Source organism: Peromyscus leucopus, chromosome 13 (assembly GCF_004664715.2).
Source record: "Peromyscus leucopus breed LL Stock chromosome 13, UCI_PerLeu_2.1, whole genome shotgun sequence".
Taxonomy (NCBI): Eukaryota; Metazoa; Chordata; class Mammalia; order Rodentia; family Cricetidae; genus Peromyscus; species Peromyscus leucopus.
The window spans coordinates 31,471,703-31,483,753 of record NC_051074.1 but is presented as its reverse complement, the minus strand read 5'-3'; the positions used below and the strand labels follow the sequence as shown (position 1 = coordinate 31,483,753).

Here is a 12,051-nt window from a genome sequence, read left to right as displayed (position 1 = left end):
AGCACTCGGGAGGCAGAGGCAGGCAGATCTCTGTGAGTTCGAGGCCAGCCTGGTCTCCAAAGCAAGTTCCAGGAAAGGCGCAAAGCTACACAGAGAAACCCTGTCTCGAAAAACCAAAAAAAAAAAAAAAAAAAAAAATGCTACCCAAAGGGAGTGAAGCTATGTGAAAGATTAGGACATGTGGCTTTTTTAGAGTGTGTGTGGGGGGGGGCTTGTTGGAGGAAGTGTGTCACTGGGTGTGGGCTTTGAGGTTTTAGAAGCTCAATCCAGGCCCAGTGTCTCCCTCTCTCTCCCTACTGCCTGCTGATCCAGATGTAGAGCTCATGGCTCCTTCTCCAGCATCATGTCTGCCTGCATGCCACCATGCTTCCTGCCATGATGGTAATGGACTAAGCCTTTGAACCTGTAAGCCAGTACCAATTAAATGTTTTCCTTTATAAGAGTCTGTGTGACCATGGTGTCTCTTCATAGCAATGGTACCTCTTACCAAGACAATGTAAATTGAATAGAAGACAAAAAATCCAGTTAATAAAGTTATGGTCACCTGAATTTTAATCAAAAATACCCCAAACATACGTTGGAGAAAAGACAGTGTCTCTAGAAAATGGTGGTGGACAAACTGAATATCCATGTCTATAAGAATGAAACTAAATCCATATTTCTAGCATGATATCTACATGTAAAAAATCTAATCAAAATGGGACAAAGACCTGAATAAAAAATTTGAAACTCTGAAATTGTCAGAAGAAAAAAATCAGGAAATAATTGAACATATTGATATAAATAAGGATTTTCTGAAAAGAACTCTAATAGACAAAGACATAATACCAAAAATTGACAAATGTAAAAGCTTCTCTGCACAGTAGATGAAAAATTGAGTGAATAGATAGTCTAAAGAATGGGGAGAAAGTTCTTTGCTAAATGGACATTTGACAGAGGACAAATATGCGAAAAATATTTAAAAACTATCAAAATTATAAACAACCCAATTAATAAATGCACTAAAAATGATCAGACAATTCTTTTTTTTTTTTTTTTTTTTTTTGGTTTTGGTTTTTTGAGACAGGGTTTCTCTATGTAGCTTTGCGCCTTTCCTGGAACTCACTTGGTAGCCCAGGCTGGCCTTGAACTCACAGAGATCCACCTGCCTCTGCCTCCCAAGTGCTGGGAATAAAGGCGTGTGCCACCACCGCCCGGCTGATCAGACAATTCTTGATAGATAAAATCCAGGCATCCAATGAACATGAAAAATATTCACTATCCTTAGGTGTGAAGAAAATGTAAATTGAAACTACACTGATATTCCATCTCTCCTCCCTCAGAATGTTCGCCATAAAGAAAATAAATAATAAAATATGCTGGCGAGGATATAGGAGAAGGAAACCCTTTATAAGCTGGTGGTAGGGATGAGAATTAGTCAAATCATTAATGGAAATCAGTATGATGTTTCCTGGAAAGAAATTTAAAGCTAGAATTACCATGTGGCCTAGTCATACCATTTCTAGGAAAATACCCAAAGGTTTTTAGTCAACATATTACAGACAAACTTTCACACCATTGTTATCTCAAAGCTCTATAAACAAATTGGGGAACCGGGCTAGATGTCTGTCAAGAGATCAATGTATACAAAACAATGTAATATATGTATATACATTTGAATTTTTAGTCACCCATAAAAAGAGATTAGTTATGTGTTAGAAAATTAATGCAACTAAAGATCATTATAAGTAAAATAAGCCAGACTCAAAATGAGAAATATAATACAAGTTCTTCCATTTGTAGTTATTGCTGAATATTTTTTATTGGTACATAAAATCATATATATAATATCATACACATGTATATCTCATGTATACATATATGTATAAATTCTGGTTTATGATATAAAAACAGAATTGAGATTGGGGGGAGAAAAGAGACAAAAAAGTCAGGGAAAGTATGTATGGGTCAATATGTCAAAATATGTGTACTTGAGAGATGTTCTCACCCAGAGTCGCAAGGTTTCCTGCTTCAACAGTGCTTGAACGGAATCCAGGACTCAACCCCTCCGACCCCAGCCGGCTGCTCCCAGCCAGAACCCTTTGCAACCTCGTTGCTCAGCTGCTCCAGCCACGACCACCCCGTCTGCCTCGCAAGTGTGCCAGAACTACCACCAGGACTCGAAGGCTGCCATCAACCGCCAGATCAACCTGGAACTGTATGCCTCCTACGTCTGTCTATGTCTTGCTACTTCGACCGGGATGATATAGCTCTGAGGAACTTTGCCAAATACTTTCTCTACCAATCTCTTGAGGAAAGGGAACATGCCGAGACACCGATGAAGCTGCAGAACTAACGAGGTGACCAAATATTCTTGCAGGATATCAAGACATCAGACCGGGATGACTGGGAGAACGGGCTGAATGCGATGGAGTGTGCACTGCACTTGGAGAAGAGTGTGAATCAGTCACTACTGGAACTGCACAAACTGGCTACTGACAAAAATGACCCCCACTTGTGTGACTTCATTGAGACCCATTACCTGAATGAGCAGGTGAAATCCATCAAAGAACTGGGTGGCCACGTGACCACTCTCCGCAAGATGGGAGCCCCTGAAGCTGGCCTGGCAGAATATCTCTTTGACAAGCACACCCTGAGACACGGTGATGAGGGCTAAGCTGACTTCCCCAAAGCCACAAGTGACTTTACTGGTCACTGAGGCCGTGCATGCATGTCGGGCTGCCTTTATCGTTTCACCAAAACATCCACTTAAGTTCTTTAATTTGTACCATTTCTTCAAATAAAGAATTTTGGCACCCCCTCCCAAATATGTGTGCTTGATATACTTGGAGGAAATTATTTTATGGAACCCAAAACTATATATGCACAATAAGTACAAACTAATAAAAAGTTTGCACATAAATTTTGTATATTTCCTTTGCATAGAGCAGTGGTCCTCAACCTCTGGGTCATGATGCTTTTGGGGGTTGAACGCCCCTTTCACAGGCAGGGGTTGCTCAAGATTAGCAGAAAACACAGATATTTACATTATTCATAACATTACATGACTATTACATGATTCATAACAGTAGAAAAATTACAGTTATGAAGTAGCAATGAAAATAATTTTATGATTAGGGGTCACTACAAGATGACGAACTGTGTTAAAGAGCTGCAGTATTAGGAAGGTTGAGAAGCACTGGCACAGAGGATTTTACTTGTATATGTAAAAAATGCTATGGTTGTATTGCTATTTAACTGTTGCAATGTTTCATAGCCATGTTATTATCCCTACTCAGTTCAAATACCTCAAATTTTTATTATAATCGCATCAGATTTGCTTTGTAAGTTTTATTATCTTGTATCCATGTTAAAAATTAAAATTTCATGGTTGGTAATTCATTTTATCACCTGTGGTGATATATTGTGTACCCTAATAAACTTTGCCTGAAGATCAGAGAACAGAACAAGCCATTAGATTAAACATAGAGGCCAGGCAATGGTGGCACACACCTTCAATCTTAGCACTCGGGAGGCAGACATCTGTCTGGATCTCTGTGAGTTCAAAGCCACTCTGGAGTACATGAGATTGACTCAGTCTAAGAGAGAAACAGAGCCAGGCAGTGGTGGCACACACCTTTAATCCCAACACTTGGGAGTCACACACCTTTAATCCCAGTACTAGAGAAGTTGAGACAGGAAATGATATGGGTGGGCAGAGAAAGGTAGATAAGGCATGAGGAGACAGGAACTAAAGCCTTTCCAGATGAGGAAGCTCATTTGGCTAGAGGCCTATCACCTGAGGCTCTTTCAGGCTGAGAAGTTGGTGAGGTAAGAGGTGGTGGCTGTGGCTTACTCTGCTTCTCTGATCTTTCAGCTGTCATCCCAATATTTGGTTCCAGGTTTTTCATTAAAAAGACCATTTAGCAGTTCATGCTACAATCACCAAGTAGGGGTTTTTAATTGATAACATTCATTTCATCTAACAGCTTTAATTTATAATATTTGGTTTTCATCTTACTTTCCCCTTTATAATTTCAATTGCTATAAGTCATCTTATTTTAATGTGCCTCATATACTGTTACAATTAGATTATCTAAAAATTAAAACTAAGAAATAATTTTGTAAAAGATAATTTATTCTTCAATGTATTATCTATTGACAAATTTTATTTCTGTTCAATAATTCATATTGAACCCATTTCTGAGTCCCCTCTTTAGGCGTTATTGCAAATCTAAAGGTTCTCATTCTGACTTAGCAGGTTTGTAGATCATTTCTTTCTCTAGTATCATGCTCCTCACCAATCAGTTTCCTACAGAATGTATTCTTTCAGTGAGGACCTATAGCCATAAACTGGCTTAGTCTGAAAATTTTCCAATAACCTCAGTGATATTGGTAAATAGATATACATTTTGACTGGGTCAAAATACTCTTCCTGTGTTTATACAATTCTGTATTTTTTTTCTAAAATTTAGTTCCTATTTATAGTTTTCTAGTGATCTAATACTATAGGTATTCTACTTCTTCAAATATCTGTGGATCAAATGTTCAAGTCACCACAGCCACTGTGAATAGTAGTTTCATGCATAAACATCATCTTAAAGGAAGACCTAGTTAGGGTAAGCAATGAAAGTCCATCAAGGAAAACCTCCTTCTAGTCAGAAGGATAGCTTCTGGCCTTGGTGGAGACTTAACATTCCAGCTGGGAATGGCAATCATCTGCCTAAGGGGATGATCTAGGAAGGCAGGCTCACCGTCAGCCACACTAACGACACAGGTAGAATAATTCTCCTTTAATGAGAATACTGTAATCCTCAGAATTCCTAACTCACTGCATAGACCCCATGGGCCACTTTGAGCTTTGGCTGAGATTGGCAGCGTTTCTGAGAAATAAGTCTCAGAACTTCTCCTTTTCCCTTTTTTCCTGTCCTTTGGTGGGCAGGGCATGTGGGCCAGAATCTAAGTCCTTCCTCTATCTCTACCTCCATGCCAGCCTCAACAACATGGCTGTTTTGGGCGTTTCTTTTTATTTTATTTTTTACCCTAAGGAAATTGTCAATGAGCTTCAATTTGAGTCCATTTTAAAATTCTTTTATTAACTAGACTAGAAACTCCAAGAGGGGACTTGCATTTCCCCTTATTCATAATGACATATGCCTCATTCTTTTCCCTTTTTTTTTTTTTTTTTTTTTTTTTTTTGCCCTATGTAACTGAAGGAACACCTAAGGTTCCTTCAGAAGTGTTAGCAGTGTCTTTGTGGTAATAAGTGGCTGAATATTGTCAAATTGGTTTGATTAAAAAATATTATCAAAATGATAATTTTGTAATTATTTATATAAATATTTGTAAAGAGCAACTGAACAATGAACTGTTTTTCCTAAGATAATTTTTTTCAAAGGGTGCGATGACCAAAACTGTAACCAAATTACTATTTTAAAAATTTATGCCTGGTGGTGGTGGCACACACCTTTAATCTCAGCACTCAGCAGGCAGAGCTACAGGGATCTCTGTGAGTTTAAGGCCAGCCTGGACTACAGAGTGAGTTCCAGGACAGCCACCAAAACTACACAGAGAAATCCTGTCTCAAAAAATCAAAAAAAAAAAAAAAATTACGAAGTACTTTAAGATTTATAAAAAAAAATTTATTAGTATTGATATTTTATTTATATGCTGATAGAGTCCCAGTTGTACTCTTGTCCCCATAGACATGCTTCAAGAGTGGAACTGCATACCATCAGGACAATCTAAGTCAGAGAAGACGCTTATAGGTTGAAAGGGAAATTGATCTCTTTCAGAACCAAGCTGTTCAATTGTCTTTGAAATGAGAAGCTGCTGAAGACACTGATAGACTCTCCGAGGATACAAACTTTCCCCCTGCCTTATTAGAAAGGAAATGAGGCATACCAGGCCAGACAGGAGTGAGGAGATCATAAGTAGAACAAAGAATTATTATATACACAAAACATCTCCCATATATTTAATTTATTCATTATCCTTCATCATCAGTTAATTCATCCCCAAGTATTTATTGAGTATCTGAAAATGTGCCATGGACCCCTCTAGTAGCTTGGACTATAAAGACAAGTAAGGTTGAGCCTCTGCCTAAATGAATTTATGGTGCATATGTAACCTGTCATTTAATATTATACTCAATGCCTCAATGGGTGAATTACAATGAGGAATGGTGTCAGACTAAAGAGTTTATCCAAACACCAGTACCATTAATTTACCTTGAAAGAAATACATAACTCTAGCCAGGGTATCCAAACCCTGTTATAGAAGGACATTTTTGCTTATCAATGGTGGTATATATCATAAAAACTATATACGGAGTGTTTTTGTTGTTGAAGCTCATCAGTTGTCCTTTCTGATGGTGTATTTTAAGCTTTGGCCCAAGACAATTTCTTCTTTAATTTGTTCTAGGAAACCAAAAGATTGGACACCCCTCCAGGTGAAGTGGCAGATAGTATAACTCTAGGTGGAAGGCTAGTACAGCCCTGCTGTGAAGACCTTAGTGTTAGCTGCCACCAAACACTAGATGCTTCAGCAATTCCACCTGGTTCTCTCATTTCGGGATATTAAAGGCATCTTCCTTTGGCCGCAGGCGTTATGTGATCTGTCTGGGGCAACAATGCTGACCATATCAACCAAAATATCCTAATGCTCTTGGCATTCTGTATCTCCCTGGAAATTTGCATGCTTGTGCAGAGTTCCAGGATGGACACTGGATTGCTATTACTGTATCTGTCTCTCCCCTGCTGCTCCTCAGAGACACGAGCCCTCTTATCTGCCAAATTAATCAGACTATGGAGATGAAAGCAGAACCAAGACTGAGCCTTGGAGAATGCATCAAAGCAAATGTCACCTTGTTTCCCTGATGACAGCTCTGATCTGATCACACAGCATGGCCCTCTTTTTTCTCACATCTACAGCTACACGTGTTTGTCATGAATATTTTACTCAGCTCTTTTACACTCTCAATTTGAGGTCGTGATTCAAGTTAGCTGAATCTAAACATGTCTACTTAAAAATCAAGGATGCTCATTCATCCCAGTGCAGTTAGCTCCTCAGCTGCATCCTTATCCCAAAGCTGGTGCCAATTTCTGTCTTCTTCACCCACATATGATGGGGCATCACTTTTAAGCAATATAGGTTTTATTACAAAATGTCTGAAAGCTAGAAAAGCTACATATAATTACAAGGAAAATCACTAACTAATGTGTCATTATTTTTATGCTCTTCAAAATTCCTTCATGGGAGTGTGCTGTAGCATGCAGCACCTCATAACAACCTGACCTCTGGAATCTATAACTTCATTAGAATCTTTCAGCGGGTCCAACAGCCATGGGAAGATGAGATCCTCCTCATTCATACTCTTTTTCCTTACAGATAACTTCTCTGTACCAACTCCCTGATGGGAATCAAGAATGCCTGAATCTCATTCATGCCTCATGTCTCTGTTACCTTGTTTTGCATGTATGACTAGATAGCTTCAATCTATGACATGTACTTAACTTTTACTAAAAGAAGTATTTTTTTAATGTTCCATAAATTCAGCAGCTTAGAATAACACATTTATTACAATATTCCTCCACAAGGTATGAGATCTAGGGATGTTGTGTCTCAAATCTCAGCTCAAGACCTCACTGAGGATGTGGATTGCATTCCCTCATCATTAGGGCCACCTGAGCTTGGGGGTCTTACTCCAAGGTCATTGTCGGCAAAAACTATTCCACTAAATACTGAAGTTTGGGGAGAAAGAGAAGTATCCCATGCCCCCTTTCTTTGGCTATTGACTAACCACAGCTGCCAGCAATGGCAGAATGCTGTAGTTCCTTGTCAAGTTCCCCCTATAAGACCTGTTATAGCATAAATTTGTTTCTTCCCAGGGCAACAAGTTCAAAACTGTCTGACTTTTCCTCTGTGCTTTTAGAAAGTCTCTGCTTTTAAAGGGTTCTTGTAGTCATCTCAGGACTACCCAGGAAACTTCCCATCTCAAGAATCATTGACTTATACCCTTCATTATATGTGTCACCTCTTAATAGCAGAACTCTGATGGTTATCCAGATTAGAAGGAGTGCAGACCAGTGGCTTACAAAACCATCTGAGAAGTACACCTGCCAGAGCCAAATTTACTGTGAAATGAACAGAAAGCTTCAAAATCATTTGTAGCAATTTCCTTGCACATTATATGTGTGTTCATAGGGGCACATGTTTGTATAAATTTTGCAAAAATAGTATATTTCATTTATGTTTGAAAGAACTGCCACACTCCCCCTTCAGATTTTATCTATTTTATTTGACCTGGCTATTTTTGAGTGTTATCTAAAAAGAAGTAAAGATAAGTATTAATATATCTGTGGTGGTGTTTTGTAAGGTTCTGATCATTTCTGTGCAGCAGTTGGGAAGAATTGTCAAGAATTCTTCCTTTTGGAAGCCGGGCGTTGGTGGCACACTCCTTTAATCCCAGCACTTGGGAGGCAGAGCCAGGCGGATCTCTGTGAGTTCGAGGCCAGTTTGGGCTACCAAGTGAGCTCCAGGAAAGGCGCAAAGCTACACAGAGAAACCCTGTCTCGAAAAAAACCAAAAAAAAAAAAAAAGAATTCTTTCTTTCTCCTGCTAAAGCCACACAAACCAAAACCCCCATGGTATTAAGAATGGGATGCCCACCAGGCAGTGACAATACATGCCTTTAATCCCAGCACTCGAGAGGCAGAGGCAGGCAGATCTCTGTGAATTCAAGGACAGCCTAGGCTACAGAGTGAGTTCCAGGAAAGGTGCAAAGCTACACGGAGAAATCCTGTCTTGAAACACCAAAAAAAAAAAAAAAAAAAAAAAAATGGGATGCCCAGGACCCCACTATATGGTCTTATGGAAAAGAAAAGAAGAAAACTTTTCTTAGAATGTATAGTGACAACAGAGTCAAGAAAATTCTTTACCAAAGCGTAAGTGTAAAATAATAAGTAGAACCTATATTTTTCTTCATTGCCTGATCAAAGAAAATGGATTTTATAGTCTTAGGAATGATATTAGTAAAACCATATATTGCATTCAAATGCATAATAAATTTTAATTCAAATAGAATATTTAATAAAGTTTAAATATATCATTTGGTATCCTATTGGAAAAGGAGTTGAAGAGAACTCACAGAAACTGGACTTGTGTGGCTTGGATATGTGTGCAGACATTTGTTGTGTGTGCCAAGATTAAATTCTCTTGTTAAGGAGTTGAATGAAAATTCTGATGAAAGTAAAATGAGTTTGAAAGATTGATAATAATGATCAGCAATAAAATAAAGTTCACAGTGATTTTATGTTCTGAATCAAATTGTAAACAAAATATACTTACATTATACCAAAAGCAAAAATTCTTTGAGAGAACGGGATACAAGTTTTAATACAAATAACTAATTGTTTCTTAGATTTCTTTGTTGATCTAATTATTGAATGGAATTGGGTAATGTACAAACAAAATTATTCATGATTTTATACAGATTGCTGTCATTGCTGGAAAGTGGCATAACAAGCGCACGATGACTAATAAATAGTCAATCATGAGAAACATTAAAAAGTGGAACCATGAACTCTCTGAAATCCGATGGAACATCCACAAAAGATACTTAGGAAAGGGTCAGGTCTTCAAATATGTCATTATATGTTACACATGTGAGAGTTTGAACAGGAATGTCCCTCCATAGACTGAGATGTTTGAATAATTGGTCCCCAGTTGGTAGCATTTTGGGGGGCAGTAATAAGAGGTGTGGCATTGCTGGGGGTGGTATGTCCCTGAGCGACAGCTTTGTAGTTTCAAAAGGCAGCCACCATTCCCAGTTCATTCTCTGTTTCAAACTTGTGAGCTCTCAACTTCCTGTGACTGTCACCCTGTCTGCCATCTTGCTTCAGTATCCCATGACATCATATACTATTTATCCCCCTGGAACCATAGGCCCAAATAAACCCTTTCCTCTATAAATTGCTTTGATCATGATTTTTTATCACAACAATAGAAAATAAAGTAAAACAATGTCATAAAAAATTAAAATTAAAAACAAAAAGGTGACTACAAATATTAACAGATTTTTTTAAAAAAAAATAACAAGTGGTGTTTCCAATTTTTTTCTTAGGAAGAGATGATCATGGGATATGCAAATCTTGAATATTTCATTATTTTAGTATATGGATTGCATTTGTGAGTTTATTATTTTAGAATTTATAATATACTGATTTTAGTGTGGTTAAGTGTTTGCTTTGGTTCCCAACTTTGTCTTCACAATATGGCTTTTAATTTGAAAAGAAATCTCTCATGGGTTGGAAGTCTCAGACATCACAAAACCTAGATACCCATACCAACCCATGCTGCTTATCGTAGCTTGAATTCTTCGTGGGGTATCATGTATAGGATACCTGTTCACGTAGACACCAAGAGATTCTCTCATCTTCTCCACTTGGGGAGCACAAAACCCTGAGTGCTCCTTGTCCCTACCAACCTGATGGCTTTCTTTATGGGAATGGGACAGGGGCAGTGGCAGACAAGGGTCACTCAGAGCCCTAAGGTTCACATCCAATCACATCTAACAGCTTAGGGTTTGAATGTGACCTGAAACACAAACTGATTTCTTTCCAGGTAAAATATCCATAGTATCCAATTGATCATATTAAAGTACACAATTCAGTGACATGATGTATATTTATAATGATCCTTAATTCCATCAAATTCTAAAACATCTTTATAAATCCCTGTATTTCAAAGGGATAAAGTATTCACAGAGATTTCTGTTCTCGGGGTAAAACAGTCATTAGATTCAGGTTCCTTCTTTCTTTTACAGACTTTAATTTAGGAGAAGGCAAGACAGACTTCGATTTATGAATACAGATCCAAGTCTCATGCCCAAAGTAGCAGACAAATGGACTGCACTGTTTACTGAGATGGCTTTCGTGCTAACCATGGAAAAATGGGGACTTCAGAAAATAGGCTTCTGAGACCATGAGTGAATTCACTAGGACTCTAGTGCAATCCCCAGGTAGAAGGATTTCTGCCTCTCTTAAAATTTTGTGGTTTATCACAAATTGCCAAAAAAACAGCCCGCAGTGCTATTTATGAGTTCTAAATGATTTCAAGCATTCCCCTCATTAGAGCTTTGCATGCTCTGTACAACTCCTTATGTTAATACTGTATTTATTGCTAGGATTTCTTCTTACATGAAACAAAGCACATTCATAAAATGTGGATTTTGCACAAAGGTCGCTTTTTCTTCAATATTGTGTATAAATCAATTCATTCTAACTACTTCCTCTCTGTTTCTGAAAATCTGATAGGGATACTACACAGATCCGTCACTGAAGAAAATTTAACTGAAAAGAGAATTTAACTGAGCTTTAGCAAAATTGAGTTTAGATGTGTGTGGTTTTTGTAAAACATGCAATCTGTTGTGTTTGATCTTCTCTTTAAGGTGGGGTAGAAGTAGTTCATGCGCAAACACACTAAATGAATATGTGTTTGTGCAAGCAAGTAAATGATCCTTTTCTATTCGGCAGTCTACTGAGCTTGCCTCTGGTTCCAACATAGTCCACAAATGCTAGGTGGAGTTCACCTACACTACTAGGCACAAGTCCATTACATGTAACTCTAAAACAGTTATTTACTGTGTGATTTTCACAGAGAAAATGTAGTTTTCTTCTTTACTATGGTTCATAGGGCTGAATGAATTTATGCTCAAATATATGATTTGGGAAAATTTGAAGACTGGCTACATATATACTGTTAAGAATTTTAAGCATATGATCCATAAAAGCTATATAATCAACTATGAAAGTAATGCTAAGTATAGTCTAAAATACAGCGTGAGCCTGTTTTTTATGTATATTCATCTCATAATTTGAAAAAAGTCCAAGATTAAAGCTATAACTTTTGCTACAGAAGTCTGCTCATAACATTAAGGAAGATTTGATGTATAATGATGGAAAAATGTAATACAGCCAAAGAGAATGAGAACAGAAGGAATAATGTCTAGAGAAGTGGAAATAATTATCTTCTACCAAAGAAGATGCATGTCCTCCTCTGAGGGAGGTAGAA

The 12,051-nt window shown here is 37.8% G+C and overlaps 1 pseudogene; it reads left to right on the top strand.

Annotated features, from left to right (window-relative positions):
* The first annotated feature begins 1,927 nt into the window (after positions 1 to 1,927).
* Positions 1,928 to 2,801, top strand: LOC114703321 (annotated as a pseudogene).
* Positions 2,802 to 12,051: the final 9,250 nt, after the last annotated feature.